The 20,432-nt window shown below is 35.8% G+C and overlaps 1 pseudogene; it reads right to left on the minus strand.

Annotated features, from left to right (window-relative positions):
• Window positions 1-16,655, minus strand: part of LOC114620589 — a 71,125-nt pseudogene extending 54,470 nt beyond the window's left edge.
• Between the last annotated feature and the right edge of the window lie 3,777 nt (window positions 16,656-20,432).

A 20,432-nucleotide genomic window follows, 5' to 3' on the forward strand; every position in this document is an offset into this window, starting at 1 on the left:
ACAATATTTATGTCTTTAAAACCACTAATATACTCAATTTGATTTAAAGAAAACAATGTAAAACAACACCTTCCCAAGTAGAAAAAAATACTTTAACATATTGGACACCAAACATCTACTAAGAGGAACTAGCAAAGTAAAGAGGCAAGCTTGTGATAATCTTGCTTTCTCCACTTTATGGAGTATTGAATCCTTTGCTGAAGGAACAGTCTGGCCCATAATTAAAACAGGTCTCTTTATATCAAATAATGTAGCTAAAATAGTCTCACACAGGTATGCACAGAGGCCCATTATATGGGTAATTTTACAGTCTGTTAACAGTTAACAATAACTATCACAGCATTATTACATCCATTAGTTCTGACATGTTGAAACATACTTGCCAGGATAAGAATTCCACAAGATTCAACCAGGAGAATATTCATTTGAATGAAGGAAGGGTTCATGAGACCCCTCCTCTATGAGGTATGGTTATCAATTAAGAGATGCTAGAGGAAGGAATGTCAGTTTCTTTAGAAGTATAAACATAATGAAGTAGGCCATGCTAGAACAAATTACATCTCCTCCATGTTCATGTATGCACTCATAATTAAACTCAGTATGACACACACACACACACACACACACACACACACACACACACACACGCAGATGACCTGAAGGGGTTTTCTGGGGAACAAGAAGGGTTTCAGAAGAAGAAGGGGGATGAGAAAAGAAAACAGGTTGGAAACAACTAAGATTTACTTTATAAATATATATGAACAAAGAATAATATATGCATGTATATTCATTTTTTCTTCATGGGATCCCCATAATAAATTTTATGATGTAGCACTATGATGACTCAAGCTGGTATGGGAGTGCAGTTCAGGGTTAGAGCATCCACATAACATTGTAATGTGCTGTGATCACCAGCATCATGTCAAAAGGAGGAAACAATGAACAGTCACTGAAACAAACAGCAATGATGCACACTGGTAAATAAAGAAACCCTTATAGTGACTACAGCAGCCACACCTGTAACAGCAGCTACAACAGGAATGGTGAAAATGAAGACAACACAAATCAGAAAATCCTCAAAAGAATACAAGGAAGAGAAAAAAGTTAATAATGAGAAAATAAAATTGGAAGTAGAGATCTTCCATGTTCACTGAGTCCCCTGGGGAAGCCACAGCCTGCTATTCAAGAGGGACCTCCATTCTCAAGCCACCTCTACACCCACCTTCATCAGGCATGGTGATCTTGAGTATTCAGGTAAACTTGCCTTCCCCAACCTATCTTCCCTGCTTGTTGAGACCTCTAGGGCAAGCCAAGGTGCCCTGAGGCGCCTGCTATAGAAGACAGACTTCCATTCTCCCATCACTTCTCCTCTCACCTTCATCAGACCTGCAGATCCTGGACCATATGGATAAGCTTCACTCACCTCACCCATCTTCCCTACTTACTGTGTCCTCTGGGACACCCCAAGCTGCCCTAAGCAGCTGGCTATCCACTCAGGACTCCCGTTCTCCTCACACCTCTTTCCCCACCTTCATCAGACCTGTGGATCTTGACACATACAGGTCAACATTCCATCCGTCACTTATCTTCTCTGCTCATTGAGTCCTCTGGGGCACTTCAAGATGCTCTGAGTAGGCTACTAGCCAAGGTGGACATCAATTCTCTTGCTAAATCTCTGCCTACTTTCAATGGACCAGTGGCTCCTGAACCATACTGATCCTGTGGATTCTGAACAATACAGACTTGCAAATAATAAATAAAACCTTTAAAGAAATACAGGAAAATGCAATTAAATAGGTGAGGAAAATAAATAAAACTGTGCAAGACTTGAAAGTGGAAATAGGAGCAAAAAAACCAAAACACAAACTGAGGAAATCCTTGAGATGGAAAAGCTAGGGAAGGGAACAGAGTACAGGAGATAGAAGAGAGAATCTCAGGCATAAGCAAAAAAATTGAAAAAATTGTTATATCAGTCAATGAATGTTAAATCTAAAAAATTCCTGACCAAAAATACTCCAAGAAACCTGGAATACAATGAAAAGACTTAACCTAAGAATAATAGGAATTGAAGAAGGTAAAGAGTCTCAGCTCCAAGTCCCTGAAAATATGTTCAACAAAATCGTAGAAGACAACTTTCCCAACCAAAAAAAAAAAAAAAAAAAAAAAGAAATGCCTATAAACATACAAGAAGCTTGTAGGACACCAATTAGACGGGGCAAGAAAAGAAAATCCTACCACTACATAATAATCAAAACACAAAGTCTACAAAAGAAAGAACATTAGAAGTAGCTAGGGAAAAGGGCAGGTGACATACAAAGGCAAATCTATCAGAAATACACCAGAATTCTAACAGAGATTCTAAAAGCTAGAAGGGCCTGGACAGATATTTTGTATCCTCTGAAAAGCCTCAGATGCCAACCTAGAATACTATACCCAGCAAATCTCTCAATCTGCATAAGTGGAGAAAACAAGATAATTCAAGACAAATCAATATTCAAACAGTATCTATTCACAAATCCAGCCCTACAGAAAATGCTGCAAGAAAAACTAACCCCAAGGAGGATAACTACACCCAAAATATACAAGAAATAAGTAATTCCATACCAACAAAAACAAGCACACACACACACACACACGCACACACACACGCGTGCGCACACACACACAAACACACACCCCACCATCACCAGCAACAATAACAATATCAAAATAACAGCAAATAATAATCAGTGATATTTAATAACTCTCAAGATCAAAGGACTCAACTCCCCAATGAAACAACACAGGCTAACCTAATGGATGCAAAAACAGCATTTATTATTTTGTTGCATAGATGAAACAAGCTTCAGCAATGAAGTTAGATACTACTTCATAGGAAAGGACTGGAAAAAGTTTTCCAAGGAAACGGACCCAAGAAATAAGCTAGAGTAGCCATTCTAATGTATAACAAATCAGACTTTCAACCAAAACTAATCAAAAGAGACAGTGAAAGACACTTCACACTCATCAAAGAAAAACATCTACCAAAATTATATTTGAATTCTGAACATCTTTGCCACAAACACAATGGCATCCACATTTGTAAACACTGTTAAAGCTTAAATCACACATAGAACGCTACACACTAACAGTTGGAGACTTCAACACCCCATTCTCACCAATTGACAGGACATCTAGACAAAGCTAACAGACATTATGAATCACATGGACCTAACAGGTATCTATAGAATATTTCAACAAAATATAAGAGAATATACCTCATTTTCAGCACTTTATGGAATCTCCTCCAAAACTGATCATACAGTTGGTCACAACGCAAGCCACAACAGATAAAAGAAAATTGAAATAATGTCATGTATGCTATTAGACCTCCATGGATTAAAGCTGGCCTACAACAACAACAAACACTGGAAACCTACACACTCATGGAAATTGAACAATGGTCTACTCAATGATCACTGGGTCAGGGAAGACATAGAGAAAGAAATTAGACTTTCTAGAATTCAACAAAAATGAAGGCACAACATACCCCAAATTATGGGACTCAATGAAAGCAGTGCTAAGTGGAAAGTTCATAGCACTAAGTGCCTCCATAAAGAAATCAGAACTCTAGTTAAAAGGAAGCAATTAAGCCAGGCCATGGTGGCACACGCCTTTAATCCCAGCACTTGGGAGGCAGAGACAGGCGGGTTTCTGAGTTCGAGACCAGCCTGGTCTACAAAGTGAGTTCCAGGACAGCCAGGACCACACAGAGAAACCCTGTCTCGAAAAAACCAAAGGAAAAAAAAAAGGAAACAATCAAACCAAAGAGGAGTAGAAGGTAGGGAATAATCAAAATCAGGGGTGAAACCAATAAAACAAAACAAAGAAAACAATAAAATGAATCAATGAAACTAAGAGCTTACTTCAAAAGCCTCTACTCCACAGAATTAGAAAAGCTTAATGAAATGGGTCATTTTTGACAAAACTATCACTGACCAAAGTTAAACCAATATCAGTTAAACTATTTAAACAGCTCTATAGTGTCTAATGAAATAGAAATTAAAATTCTCCCTACCATAAGGAGCATAAGGCTAGATGGCTTTAGTACAAAATTCTACCAGACTTTCAAAGAAGAGTTAATAGCAATACTCCTAAACTATTCCATAAAACAGAAGCAGAATATCACTGCCAAATTTATTCTATGAGCCCAGAATCACCCTGATACCTAAACTACACAAACACTTAACAAGGAAAGAGAACTTCAAACCAATTTCTCTTAGGAACACTGATGCAAAAATACTCAATATAATGCAAACTGAATCCAGAAACAGTTTAAAAAACATCATCCAATATGATCAAGTAGGCCTTATCCCATGGATGCAGGGATGATTCAATACATGAAAATCCATCAACGTAAATCACCATATAATCAAACAGAAAGAAAAAAAGATAACACTATCATCTCATTAGATGCTGAAAACACTTTTGACAAAATTCAACACCCCTTCATGTTAAAAGTTTTAGAGATACAAGGCACATACCTAAACACAATCATAGCCAACTTCATGGTAAATAGAGAGAAACTTAAGCAATTTTACTAAAAATCAGGAACAACAACAACAAAAAAGCTGCTCACTCTCTCCCTATCTATCAATATAGTACTTGAATTTCTAGTCAGAGCATTAAGATAACTAAGGGAGATCAAGGGGATTCACATTGGAAAGGAAGAAGTCAAAGTATCACTCATTTAGGATGATGATAATATACATAAGCAACCACCAAAATCCTATCAGAGAACTTGTACACTTGATAAACACCTTCAGCAAAGTGGCTAGATGCAAAATTAACTCAGAGGTCAGTAACCCTTTTTACAATTTATAAATGTCCAAGAAATATGCTGCAAAAGAATAATAAACAAGAAAACAATAAAAAATATTTTAAAAGGAAATAACACACATCCAATAGAAAAAAAATCAACAAATTGACAATCTTCAAAATAGTTTTTAAGAAAAGGTTAAATCAGTTAGAAATTCCACAGAAAGTATTCTTCAGAACTTGATAGTTCCAGAAAACAACACAAATATGTTATCCCTGAATTTCTCTCCAGAATGGTAAAGATAGAGTTCTCCAAAATTGTTACAAGAAGGATGTACTTTTTCAAGTAGTATTGAACAATAATAGAATTGGCATGAGATACGATTTTCTTAATTTTAAGTCTCAGTAAAGACTGTAGGATTGTTCAGAGTGTGATGAAGTTGTTATAGTCTCTGGACCATACAACCATTACTCTTTCCTCCGTGTCAAGGTCCATTGAATGTTTCCCCCCAATCAACATGTATGTGGAAGTTGAGTAAGTATTCCATATTGGCTATCAATCTCTTGGTTGGGGGTCTTACACCACAAGTGCATTTTTATGTAAGAAAATTCAGTAGTAAGATCTATCTTTCAGTAATGTACAGAAAGAAAAGGAAATGAATTCCCCTAAAAACAAATTATAAAGATGTAAAAACTGTATCAACTAAGTCCAATTACAGTGAATTTCTAGTCTGGTGACAATCGTAAAGGGCCATGGATGTTCGAATGTATTCACATTGAGATTGCATTGGAAATCAGATGATACTTAATGCTCCTTTGAGGCTTTGACATGTATTTCTACTAAAGTGACAATGAATTGTACAGTAAGACATTGCTATTTTGTGATTTATAGGTGTAGGTAAAATCGCTGTGCAGTTGTGGTCCTTTCTTTGTAAGACATCTTACCTAAGGCTAACTGGAACCTCAGAAGAAAATGCTGAAGGTCAATACAACCAATCAAAGGGTCAAAGTAAAGGAAATGAGTCGACATCAGTGATAAACATTATGCAACTTTCAAGAAGAAAAAATTACTGATAATATACATATATATGTTAATCTAACTTCATATATATATATATTGAATTTTATTGAATTCTAGTTGTTTCCACCCCATTTCTTTCTATTCTTCCCTCCCTCTTTTGAACTCCTTTTTCTTTTTCACAAGTGTCCTTACTGCTTATGTGTGTGTGTGTGTGTGTGCGTGTGTGTGTATTTCCCACTGGATTTAATTATGATTGTTTACATGAGTATGGGTGGGAGGTAATTTGTTCAATCATGACCTACTTCATGGTGTTTACATTTCTGAAGGAACTGACATTCCGTCCTCTAGCATCTCTTAACTGATAATCATACCTCAAAGAGGGGAGGGCCTTCTGAGCCCTTTCCCCATCACAATGAATATTGTTGGAATTGACTCTTGTGGAGGTCTTGCATTGGTAACTATATGTGCCATGAGTTCATGAATTTGATAGTCATAGTACACCCAGAACACATTACTTTGCCAAACACACAGATACCTATATTCCAGTAAATTCATATTGTATGCCTTTGATATTTATCAAGAAGATCATTATTTATGTATAATAATAATATATAAAACAATGTGTAATACATATAATAATAATGATAATGACAATGGCTGGTTGGTTTGGGCTGCAATGGGATTCATGGATATTATCTCTGCCTTTGGTTTCTGGACTACTCTCTTCAGAATAGAAGGGTGTACACAGCTATGATATCATTTCTCTGCTGAAAACTTTCATGTCTGTAGTCAGGAAGACCAACTAAAATGGTTAATTTTGTTCAGCTGTTCTAGTAGTGGGTATGAGTTGGGTTCCCAACACCCACATTGTGGCTTACAGACATTTGCAATTCTAGTTTCAGAAGGTATGGCATCCACCTCTGGCTTCTGCCGGCACTAGGCACATACACGGCAAACATATATGCATGCAAGAATAATAACCATGCACATTAAAACAAAAATAAAACATCTTCAAAAAAAAAATCAGTCCTTTTTGCTGGAACAGAGGGATGCCACAAGGTTTCTAAGGGGGTGACTCTAGCTGTGACTCCTAGCAATGGGATATGGATCCTGAAGTGTACACTTCTTTTTCCCAGGCAGGACTCCCAGTAGAAGGACAAGGACAACAACACACACACAAAACCTCCCACCCAAAATGTGTCTATCCTTACAAGTCAGAGCAAGGACAGAGCAGAGACAGAGAAAATGACCAACCGATGACTGGCAGACACGAATCTAATATAACTGTCCTCTGAGAGGCTCCAAGCAGCAGCCAATGTAAACACATTCAGAGACCCACAGACAAAATTTGATGGAGCTCAGGGAGTCTTTTGGAAGAGTCAGGGGAAGGATTGAGTGCCTAGAAGGTCCAGCCTCAGAGTGAGGAGGGTCCTGAGAAAGGGGTGAATGGGAGCAGTGCTGATTCAATAAGGATCCCGAGTCAGTAGTGGGTCAGTTCTAATGCTGTTTCATCGTCCAACCATTCTCGTCATTCTTCCTGACCGGAGAGCCTGACCCCAGTTTTTGATTTACCAAAGCTACATCATCAAGGCTTTAACCATTGTTAATCATTGTTTTAGAAATCCTTTAATTCACATAGATTCTAGGAATCCCAGCTCATTAACTACCACTCCCAACTCCTTAATACAAAGCTAAAGCACGTTTCCTTATAGTCCTTACACAGCCTGTTCTTCATGGGTAGCTGGGCACAGCTATTGCGTTTTCCTGGCACAGCAAACAGCAGTCGTTAGTGAGTATTATTATGTAAGACTAGAAAGGTGACAGACTCCTGAGTTAAAAATAATTTCTTACAAAGTTTAAAAATGTATGCTAGTAAAGCAGCTAGCTCCCTCTGATATCTCTCTAGGCATTGTCATCTCCAATCTCTTAAGTAGCTAGGAAAATTAATTAGTAACATTTTATATGTTTAAACATCATATTTTAAGTATTTAATCTTTGTTTCCTTATCCTAGCAATTCCTCTGCCTCATGTCCAAAATTGACAACCTCTTCATAAACATGAATTCACTTGCCAACCATTCTTTTCCATTGAACCTGACTTTCCTAATTTGTTTCTAGGTTATATACAAGCCTTTCTACTGTAAGATAAACCTATTTCTCATTTGTCTGTTTTTTATAGATTACTCCTTTTTCCTATACATGCCTTTTCTACTTGAGACTACTTCAACTCTCTATCCTTGATTTCCCCAATTCACCCTGGCTAATAAATACAGGAGACACTGAACCGGAGGGTACATATGTTTCCTCATATAATTCCAAGTTTGGTGAAGTCATGTAATGGATGTTGTCTAGATCCTAGGCTGAAGCCCTGTTCCTTGTTCCCCATGGCCTCATGACTACCTCCATTCATCATTCTTAAGAAACATATCTGTTTAATTTATTGTGAGAATGATTAGCTGCGAATAATGGGTGAAGTATATGCCCCTGAAAGGGAGTCTGAAAAGTATGATAGAAGACGGAACAGAAAAGCTTCAGGGCAATAGCACCTATCAGCACACATGAAGGTCAATGACCTGGCGATGCTCCAGGGGCAGGGACTGTGTCAGGGACTACCTCTTACATGGCATTGCCAGACTGGCAGTTGAATGAACTGAAGAGGAGAGGGACACCACAGAAAGACCAGCAGAGTCAACAAACCTGGATCTTTGGGTGCTCCCAGAGACTGAACCACCAACCAAAGAGTGAGCATTGCCTAGACCTAGTCTCTGGGACATATGCTGCAGATGTGCAGCTTGATCTTCATGGGGGTCCTCCAGTTACTAGGGCAGGGGCTGTCCCTGAATCTGCTACCTGTCTATAGATCTCATTCCGATAACAGGGCTGCCTTGTCTGGTCTCAGTGAGAGAGGATGAGTCTCCTCCTGCAGTGACTTGATGTGCTGGAGAGTGAGGGAGGATTGAGTGGGAAGATACTACACACAGGGAGATTCTCCCTTCTCAGAGGAGAAGGGGGGAAATGTGGGGAGGGTCTGTGTAAGGGGGTACTGGGAGAAAATGAGGGCTACTATTATGATGTAAAGTGAATAAATACTTTTAAAAACAATTAACTAATTAATTAAAAATTCCTTATTAAAGGAAAACCAAAGTAGTTTTGATATTTGAGATGCTAAAATTCCTTGCATATACACTCCAAATGATACATAGTAACTGATGTCTCCTCTTTGGAAACTGATGACTACTTAAGGTTCTAAATATGCATTTGTATAGTATTATCCAGAAAATAATATTTTAAAAGTAAGTGAAGTTTTAAGCATTTTTTCTAAACCGTGAATCAAGAAAACAATGAAACACTGGAACAAGAGTTTTCATTAACCTCATTTGAAGAACAACACTATAATTAATAAAGATGAATTCTGGGTAAATGAGCAGTTAAGATAAAAATGACTTATTAATTATTAATTATTAATGTTGCAACTAAAACTGTGGACTCATTGTACAATTACTTAGTCACATGAAATGCTTGCACTTCTGTATACGTCTTCATATATAGGTAGTGATTGCAGTACACGCACATAACATTATTGTTGATACTACGTATAACCTATAAAGTATACAATATTTTTGCCTTCAATGTTGATCTCCTCGTTTAGAGTCCAGCCTTCTCTGTTCTGAAATCATATGCACTTTTTGTTCCTTTTCACTCCCAAGAAACAAATACATGTATATTTTTTTCTTTCTTGATTGTCCATAGACAGTTGGATTCTTTTTTCATATCATAGAAATAAACTATTAAAATACACTACAAAATGCAGTATTGGATTGGCCTGGATGACAAACACAAAGAATTTACAACCTATGAGCACTTTAATAATATTAAACATTATCTAAGTATAATGTATTGCATATTTCAAAAGCTGTGCTTTATTCTAAAATTGGACCTACCTAATTATTGGAGCTCAGGTTAGGAAATAGTAATTTTGTAGTTTTATTTTCTTGTATGCAACTGAAACAATAGTTTCACATTCCAAAATGTTCTAAAGTGTTTCAGATCAATTTTGAATCTATTTATAAAATTAGTTCTCATGATAGCAAAAGTTAAATATATTTTCTCTATATGTGTTATATATTTAAAATCTGCTGTAGAATATGTTAAGGCTATTAAAATGACTTTTTGACTATTTAATAATTAAATCTTTTATTTTAATTGTATTATTTTAAAAAGTAATCTTGTGTAGACATGTAAATAAACATAACTTGATTTTAAATCATTGGAGTGTCTAGATTGCTGATAAAAGTTATAAAACCAAATTTGTGAGAAATAAATGTTAACCAGAAATTACTTATATATACAGAATAGTTATCACACAATTTACCATATAATAATAATATATGCTTATTTTTTCCAAACAGCACTAAATTCCTTGCTATATCCTAATTCACCAAACTAATGTTCATCATGAAAAATGGAATAATTAACTAATGAACTATGTAACATAGTCCGTTAACCTGAACCCACATGTATGTATGGGTTTGAAACTTTCTAACAATCATATATGAAGTTATTTTTCCTTATTTGAAGAACAAAATCACAAACTAGTAAGGTATTATGTATGGCTAGAACTAGTCTGTTAAAATATTGTGATATAAAATAGAAAATGTAAATGTTTTTCATAGTTTCTATAAATGTAAACTAAAATTAATTAGATTTTTGTGTTAAAATGCAATTAATGTGTAAGAAATACTTTATACATGCAGATTCATCTAACTTTTGCAACTTAAGTTACAACTTTTCTAAGACAAACAGTATAAATCACAAAATTTGGAAATATTATAGTTCTGATTTTTCTCATAGGAGATTAATAAATATTAGAGGTCTGGAGCATAAATGTAGTGACAAGTTTCTCTCAGAAGGAACATTCAAATATGCAACATATGTGGATTTTGTTTGCAAGCCATTAGGTACCAAAAAACCATAAAAGTGCATAGTGTGAATGGTATCTATTTCTCTCTTCTCATTTCTATGTACATTCTGAGTGCTGGAACATTATTTCGTTTCCTTTCAAACAAAATTTTTAATGTCAGAATTATCCAGTCATTAGCACTGGAATTCTTTCTTACAAAGAGCTGTGAGGGTTTACCTTCTCAGTTTGGTTGAGCTAAATAACATTTAGGAGACTGATTAAGCTGCACAACTGTGAATTGCTGTAAGGAAGAATCTAAAGATACACAAAGGGGTTGCATTCTACACTAAATACACTAGCAGTATCCTAGAATCTAAAATAAATGATGGTGTTGGAAGAAAGCAGTATAGGGCATGTATGTTTTTCTCTTTTCCTGGATGCCATGAAATGAGCTACTGGTGCCAACATGACTTTCCACCATTTTGGAAGTGGAGTGAGCAATTGAAACAGCTTCTTTGGGGGAAAGGGGGGGGGGCTAGAATTTGCCTGAGCAATCTTCTGTAGAGTAGGTACACCTCAAAGAAAACGTAAAGTAAGCACTACTCTTCAATAGGCTGAGGCATAAAATGAAGGGTAGCAGTGTAAGAGATGAAAGCAGAGTTAGAAGTAACTTTAAAAACATTCTGTATAGGAGTAATTCCTTTCAAGTGCCTCCTTAGGGTGAGAATCATTCTGTAAACCATAGAAGCATGTGGCAAAATAGCCAGGTGTATGAAGACACCCAGCTGATTTTGAAGCTGGGGAGAAAGGATATGGTCATTACAGCCCAGAATGCTCTATAGTCAAAAGAAGTTTCCTTTCTTCACAAGCAACATTGGTCAAAGGCATCACTTGAGTATATAACATAATCTGACTTCACTCAAAAGAAATTAGTTTGTGATCCTACGTAGGCAGGTGATCAGTTTTTTTAAGACTACAAGGAAATATTCACTTTTTTGTGAACACTGGAATAAATAAAATTCTAAGGCATATTAATAATCTAGTGATGGTTAAATGGTTTTTTTATCACCCTGACTACAAGTATTTCAGAAATAAGTTTTAGTGTTAATTTATGTAATCCTCAAGCTTTGTGCTGAAAACCAAGGAGATTTTTTGGAAGCTGGTTAAACATTAATTTCATAGATGAAAGGACTGGATCCTAATGAGTCAGACGACGTTTGGATATTTGTGTGTTATTAGAGGAACCTATTCACATGTCAAACAGATACTTGAGCCCGGTGGAACGACATTCAGATAAATAAGTCAAATGTTTCTTTTATGTATGAACAAGTGTAGGAAGAAACGGTCGAAGATAATAAAACTGAGTGCCAACGCAGTCACTGGTTGACCTTTACGAGAACAGGCAGACACAGGTACTAGGAGATTACTGAAAACTCATCAGGGATTTATATCTTTTTGTCATACTGCAATGTTGCGTAGTTTGGAACCAAGCCCAGGAAAAAGCAAACTGCCAATTGTATAAAACTCAGCTTTTGTGTTGGTGATAGAAAGACGGGTTTAGTGGTTTCAAGTATGTTGCTCTAAGTTCCTTATACTGGGATAAGATAATAAACAGTATAAAAATAGTTCTCTTCCTTCTGACTCATCTACTAACTAACCAAATACTGTTATTGTAATGCCAGTGTGGTCACTATCTTCCTGTGTTTGAATTTATCTTTACCCTCTTGGGGATGAGAATCAAGCTCATCTCCAATCTGTTATGAAAACTACCGTGTTCAACTTGAAGCATATTGCATTCATTAACTTTATCTAAACATCCTTAACCAAGTATTTTTCATTGATGTATAATTCTAAGGTGTTCTTTGTTAATTGACTCATTTTAAATAGAATGGCCCACATTCACTTGTAATTCCAGTTCTGGAAGGTCTGTTGCCCTCAGCTCTTTGTGAGCTTCTTCATGCCCCTGGTGCACATAAATTCATTCTGGCACACATCTATTATGAATGAATCTTTTAAATGCCATTGAGTTAGAGACATCTGTAAACTGAATTGCAAACATAGGTTAAATATTCATATCTTCCTTTAGCAGCTGGATAAGATTCCAATGGGGGGGTACTATCAAGGTAGCTTGAATGAATGAGAATTTATGAGAAAGGAAAATGGAGTAAGAGATCTGTACCTACCTATAAAATTATGGAGGTTTGACAGAGGAGAATGAAAGATATGGATCATAGTATGGATGAATTCAGAAGAAACCAGGCCACAAAGGAGTTTCTTCCTCTTAATGGAGATTTAGAGACTCAGAACACTAGTGATCATGAGATGCCTAAGCTATAATAATATATCTAAAAAGGTAAGGCTTACAAACTGCACTCAATGAATATCTCAGAGAAGGCAGAAAGTCTTAAAAAGCCAAATGTCCAGCATGTTTACTGTGAGATTCTGTTGCTCCACAACATGAAAGATGAAATCATAATATCTTAGCAACATTCTTGTAGAGGACCTGGGTTTTCTTTCTAACACTGACATAGAAGCTCACAACTATCTCCATGTGTAGTCCCAGAAGATCTAAAACTAACTTCCAACCTCTGAGGACAGTGCACACATATAATGCACAAGAAACATCCAGGCAAATACTCAAATACAGAGAAATATTGAAAAAATATTGACAAAGAGTACCAGCATGATGAGATCTCTTGTCAGTATGCCAATGTGAATGGGTAAGTTCAAGGCCCGTTCCTAGGTAAAAAGCTACAGGCAATCAGTGAGGGTGAGAGATGGAAAAGTCAGTCCTCTTTAGGGATGCGCCTTCTTATAGGCTATCAGATCTCAAGTGAGCAGTCCTGAAAACATGTACATAGGGCAAAATTAAATAGATTTAGAAGATTTTGTGTCAGAGAGTGTGTAACAGTAGTACTTTGAACAAAAGAGGTTATGAATTTGACAGGGAATTTTGGAAGAGGAAACTGGAGGAAGCTGGAATGGGGAAAGGAGAAACATTAGCCTGTGGTTTTAATTGGAAAATGAGTTCTTTGATGTTGAGAGATATTAATGACCAATGATTGTTAATTTCTGTTATTTTGTTGTTGTTGTTGTTGTTGTTGTTGTTGGTGGTGGTGGTGGTGGTGGTGTGTGTGTGTGTGCGCACACACACGCTTCCCTTATTTTGTTTCTGCTTGTGTTGAATTATTTCCTCTGATTTCTTGTGAATGGGGAAGTTAACCTCCTTTGGTTGGAGATTTTCTTCAAGTATTTTTTGTAGGCTGGATTTGTGGTTAGATGTTATTTATGTTTAGTTTTATATTGGAATATCTTATTTTATCTATTTATGGTGATTGAGAGTTTTGCAGGGTACAAAAGTCTTGACTGGCTTCTGTGGTTTCTTAGAGGCTGTAAAACATGTGTCCAGGCTCTTCTAAGTTTTAGAGTATCTGTTGAAAATTTAAGTGTTATTCTGAAGAGTCTGCATCTCCATGTATCTTGGCCTTTTCCCCCTGCAGGTTTTGAAGATTTAGTGTTTTGATCATTATGTTGTGGGGGGATTTTTTTCTTTCTGGTTCAATCTAGTTGGTGTTCTGTAAGCTCTTTGTATATTTATAGACATCTCTTTATTGAGGTTAGAGAAATTCTCTTCTATGATTTTGTTGAGAATATTTATTGGGCCTTGGAGCTGGGACTCTTCACTGTCTTCTGTTTCTATTATTCTGAGGTTAGATCTTTTCATAGTTTCCAAGATTTCCTAAATGTTTTGTGTAAAGATTTTTCTTTTTGATTTAATTTTTTTGGACTAATGTGTTAATTTCTTCTGTTGCATCATTTATACCTGAGATTCTCTCTTCAGTCTCTTGTATTCTGTTGTTGATGCTTCAGTCTGTTCTTCCTGTCCTGTTTTCTAGGTTTTCCACCACCAGGATTCTGGCAGATTTTTTCTTTATGGGTTCTATTTCCATTTTCTGGTCCTGAATATTTTTTCATCTGTTTAATTGTATTTTCCTGTAATTATTTGCAAGATTTCTTCATTTCTTCTATAAAGGCATCTGTCATCTTTATAAGGTTGGATTTAAGGTCATTTTCTTGTGCTTCAGTTGTGTTAGAATATGAAAGGCTTGCTGAAGTGGGATAGCTTTGTTCTGAAGATGTCACATATTTCCTGGTTCTTATTGTGTTCTTCCACAGGTCTTCAGTCATCTAGTTGTCTCTGGATGTTCCTGGTATAGCAGATATCAGGAAAGTGAGCCTAATCTGGATATTCTCAGTGCAACAGCACTGTGGTGGGAAGCATTGGATTGGATATTCTTGGTGTAGATGTTACTTTGTGGGACATCTGGTGGAGGCTAGCAGAGCTGTAGCCAGAGTATAGAGCTCTGGGGACAGCTCACAGGTACCTCTGAAAGGAGAGTTGTAAATCAGGTAAATGCAGTATTTGTGTATAAAATTATTAAAACTATTTAATTTAAATTTTTAAGTAAAAAGTCACAATAAGAGGAGATTTGTTTTCAATGAATATATTTCAAATACCATATATCTAGTACATCTCAAGCTCGAGTGATTAGAATGTTTGGTTTAAACTAAACAAAACTTTGATGTGACTGTAGCTAGCTGAAGAAAAACCCAAGGTGGTCTTTCAAACAGGTCCTAGGCTGTTGTACAGTAGGAGAAGGCACTGTGAAGAGTTATGGACAGGGAAAAGTTGGTCTACTGCTATCTAACAAGAGGTCCAAAATATTGATACTACTAATTAACTATATAATGATAAACAGAAGTGACAGACATCAGACACAAGACAGGCTACAAGGTGTCATTCATAGCAAAGATGAAACAAGCTATTTTAGTGTTCTTCAAGCAGGCTTGGAATATAAAAACAGTGTGAAGAAGGCCACCATGAACTTTCTTGATGCAGCCTAACAAAGGAATCCATCCCAGGATTCTAGTTTGTATGAATTGGAATTCCTAGACTCTAAGATCTAGAAAGTAAGCATAAACAGTTAAGATTTTCATTCATAATAGAGAGTATGGACAAAGATTTCAGTCATGATTCTATACTACTTTAGAATTAGCAATAAAAGCCATAATATCATAAAATATTCTTTAGCAAAATTTGCTTTAGATACCTCAATTTTAAGCAAAAACTGCTTTATCATTTTTGTTCTTAGTGAAAAATGTTCTTCTTCCATTAAAAAGTAATCTTTTGCAGAGAGTTCAACATTATCTGTTTTGAGACTGTATTATTTTATGACAACAGCTTTAAAAAATTTTCCTGGCTTTACAATACCTTGTAATACGAAATATGTTACTAATGTAGTTAATAGAATAATTGTTGTTTTAAGCAATAAGTATACCCCATTCATATTTCATCTGTAACAACCATAATAGTTGATCCCTAGTGTGGTTATTTTTAAAAATTAATTTTATTTATTCTTTGAGGTATTCATATAGAATATTTTGATATTTTTCCTTTTCTCTAATCTTCTCCCAGATTACATCAATTTTGTATTTACCAAACCCAAGTCCTATTAGTGTTGCCTATATATTTGTGGTGTGTATCCGTACTCTGAAGGACTGTAGACCTATCAGAAACCAAATCTTTTTGAACTGTTTTGCTCTCATATAGAAGAAACTCAAACAGGTAAATTCCAACATCTATAAATCAATGTGTAACTTATTCTAAGCCCAATTTATGTTTTCTGAAAATTCTGAAATCCAATCACAGAATATGGTTTCAATTATATTAAGTATAGGGAATTATTAAAGACTAAGGTGCTTGGTAATTATAAGTTATAAATGTGTGTTAAGAGAAGCATGCACTCAGTAACAGTAACCTTATATGTGAAAATGATTGATGGAGGATGGGAAGGTATTGTATTTTCCTCTTTTGTTATCCTTTACCTTTCCCTGTACAGAAGTAGTTTCTCTTACTGATCACCTTTAGTATCGCCATTTTACCATTTTTTTAATATCTAAGAGGAGAACTGCTTGTTATAATGATTTACTTTTTAAAGATTTATTTTTTTTATTTATATGAGTACACTGCAGGTATCTTCAGATACCCACCAGAAGAGTACATTGGATCTCATTACAGATAGTTGTGAGCCACCATGAGGTTGCTGGGAATTGTCCTCAGGAACTCTGGAAGAGCAGTTAGTGCTCTTCACCACTGAGCCATCTCTCCAGCCGATAATGATTTATCTTGATCTTAGTCTTTCTTTATGAGATATTAAGGACAATTTCTTATATGGATCTAGAGAAATTCTGTAACTGTGTGCCCATCAAACTAATAGTAGTATCTATATAACTGAGCCATTGGTGTTCTGTTCAGGAAATTTTCCCCTGTGACAATGTGTTCGAGGTTCTTTCCCACTTTCTCTTCTATTAGACTCAGTGTATCTGGTTTTATGTAAAGGTTTTATGATCCACTTGGACTTAAGCTTTGTACAAGGAGATAAGAATGGATCAATTTGCATTCTTCTTCATGCTGACTGCCAGTTGAACTAGCACAATTTGTTGAAAATCAACATTCCAACTCAGTTCTTCACTGAGATACAAGGAGCATTTACCAGATTCATCTGGGGTAACAAAAAATGAGTATAGAAAAAATAGTTCTCAGCAATAAAAGAAGTTTTGGGGGAATCACCATCCCTGACCTCATGCTGTGCTTGAGCAATAATGATAAAAAAACACATGGTATTGGTACAGAGGCATACAGGTAGATCAATGGAAGAGAATAGAAGACCCAGATATAAACACACACATTTATGAACAATTGATCTTTGACAAAGAAGCCAAAATCATTCAGTAGAAAAAGCATCTGCAGGGGAAAGACGTGGTTTGGGGAGATATTTAGGGTTGCTCTTCAATAATAAAACATTTACCCCTCTTAAGTCCTAGTCACTTTGCTGCTGTCCCTTATGGGCATGAATTCCTCTCAGGGCAGAAACTGTAGTCTTTAGCTTTTATCCCCTCGTTCTAAAACAGCAGGAGCTTAAGGAAAGTAGCCTCTGTTCTACTTTCGCAGGAATTACAGGGCTCTAAATTTTAGCCAGCTAGTTGAAGTCTTAGAAAGAAATCAGAAATACTTTGAAAAGTGACTTTAATCTTTGTTTCTAAGTTCTCTCCAAAATGTTTTCTATGACAATTCTCTATGAATTTTTCTTTTTAACAGTCAAAAATTCTGACCCAGAATTGTTCCTGTCTAAAAGAAATGCATGAACAAAACCGAAGAAGAGACTGAAGGAAAGGAGGTCTAGTGACTGGCACAAATTGGGATCTAAGTTCAAGGGAGGCTCCACTATTACTGATGATATGGTGTCCTTACAGAAAGGAGCCTAGAATGGCTGTTCTTGAAGAGGTCAAATAAGCAACTGACTGAGTCAGAGTGTTTACTTACACTCAACCAATGGGCTGAAGTCAGGAACCCTGTGGTTGAATTAGGAAAGGTTGAAAGAAGCTGAAGAAGAGTCAAACCCCATAGTAAGGCCAGCAGTCTCAACTAACCTGGACCCCTGAGATCTCTCAGATAGTGAGCCACCAAGTAGGATGCTTACATGAGTTGGTCCAAGACACCCCCCCCCCCCACACACACATATACAGCAGAAGACTGCCTAGTTTGGCCTCAGTGGGAGAAGATTAGTCTAACCCTGGAGAGACTTGAGGCCTCAGAGAGTGGGGGTGGGAGCAAATGGGGGCAGAGGGTAACATTCTCTCAAAGACAGTGGAGAGGAGGAATGGGATGGGATGAGGAACTGTGGGAGGGCAGACCAGAAGAGGGATAATGACTGCTATCTATCTATCTATCTATCTATCTATCTATCTATCTATCTATCTATTAAAATATATATATTTTAAAAGAGAGAGAAATAAGTATAAAAAAGATTTCTACATAAAGCATTATCAGAAATTAATATCCCAGTTCTGTATGATACAAGATTGCAGTAAATAAGTTATTCTCTCTAAAATGTTCTTCAGTTCTTTAAAAAAAACCTTGCTCAGAATTCTTTATTCCTAATGTCTTTTTTGCCAATACCTTTACATCTAAGTTCTTCTTGAGTTTAATTTCTTCTCTTTGTCCTCAGTGCTTACATATCTTTCAGAATACATGATGACATGGTAACATGTTCACAAGTTTACACATAAATTCAAATCATAAATTGAAAGAGAAGTTTACAACAGAAAATGTTTACATTCATGTCCATTCAGAGTAATTATCTGGCTAAATATTCATCATCTGTCACTAGGTCTACATGATCATCGAATGTTAAAAAAATCATATTTTTTGTGACAAGTGTATTCGTCAAGTTTAGTACAGAAAAATCCAGTCAATATTTTATCTTCTGTCCATGCACCTATAGTAAATCATTAGTTCCCTTTTATGACCTTTGTTTAATAGTTTTATAACCTCTTTGAATGTGCTCTAAATTGTAGTTGGCTGCTTGCTATCTCAGAAGCAATTAACTTATGACACTTGAAGACTGACAGAGTGACACTTGAAGACCGACAGAGTTCTCACTGCAGATTTGACATCAGAAATGATGTCAGAAGTCCTATGATAAGAGAGCTTAATAATTACTAATATAATTTTAGGAATTCTTTTAGGATCATCATTAAGAATTGAGAAATCATCTATTTGTCCATACATCATCACTACAAGGCAGTACATCTTCATTGCTCTGCAGAGATCTCTAAAAAGGGAAGGCTAATGCCTAGTGATATCTATATCTACCTCTACTTCTACAAACATACATACATGTATACATATATACATACATACATACATGTAATATTACATACATATTGCATACATGTAATAGGAAAGGCATATTAATAGCAGGAATCTTTCCTCGATGTAATTTTCTTAGCATCACATAGAGAAGCAAATTTGTCATTACCTTTGACAGTCCATAGTAAAACAATCTCAGGAAGATCATCTGTGATCTTTTAGCTTCTCCTAGCTGGCTCCTGGTAATGTGTTAAAAAAGGTTTCAAAACTTTATTTTTGTTAGGGAAAGAATCAGAGATTGTAATAATCTTAAAAGACACTTTAATGAGAATGATATTAATATAAACTGTGTTAAAAGTTTTCTTCTATTTAGTAATATGAAAAAAGTGCTTAAGATTATTTGTAAATATTCATTGAATTTTGATTTTAAGTGACCTTTTGTATGCTTATAGGTACCATACTGTTTATTTAACCAAAGAAAAATACAGTTTTTGATACATTATGCTGCTCACCTTTTATGTCCTCATAGGATTACCCACAGACATTTCCTGATCAAGTCATAAAACATATATGTCTTCCTTTCCCATACTTTTCCACAACAATGAAGAATTAATCTTTACTAATCTCTTACACATGCAAATGCAATTATCTTACATATTTAGACATAAGAGAGTAGGTGGAATTAATTTCTGTACATCTAAACATTGATGATACAACAAATTTCAATGAATCCCATGTGGACATCAAGATTAGTGGATGTTCTTACACAAATGTTAGAGCTTACAATGATATGGTTAAGCTTGTTTTATTCATTTGTGAGACAGTAGGTTTTTACCTCTGTGCTACCCTTAAGATGTTCCCTGAACACCCACGCTCCAGTGTCATCCCCTTCCCCACATCCTGCCTTTTTGTGTTTATAACCCCTGTATGAATGAGTATAAATTACAATTTGAAATATATATATATATATATATATATATATATATATATATATATATATAT

This window comes from Grammomys surdaster, unplaced genomic scaffold, assembly GCF_004785775.1.
Source record: "Grammomys surdaster isolate TR1022 unplaced genomic scaffold, NIH_TR_1.0 169, whole genome shotgun sequence".
In the NCBI taxonomy this organism is placed as follows: domain Eukaryota; kingdom Metazoa; phylum Chordata; class Mammalia; order Rodentia; family Muridae; genus Grammomys; species Grammomys surdaster.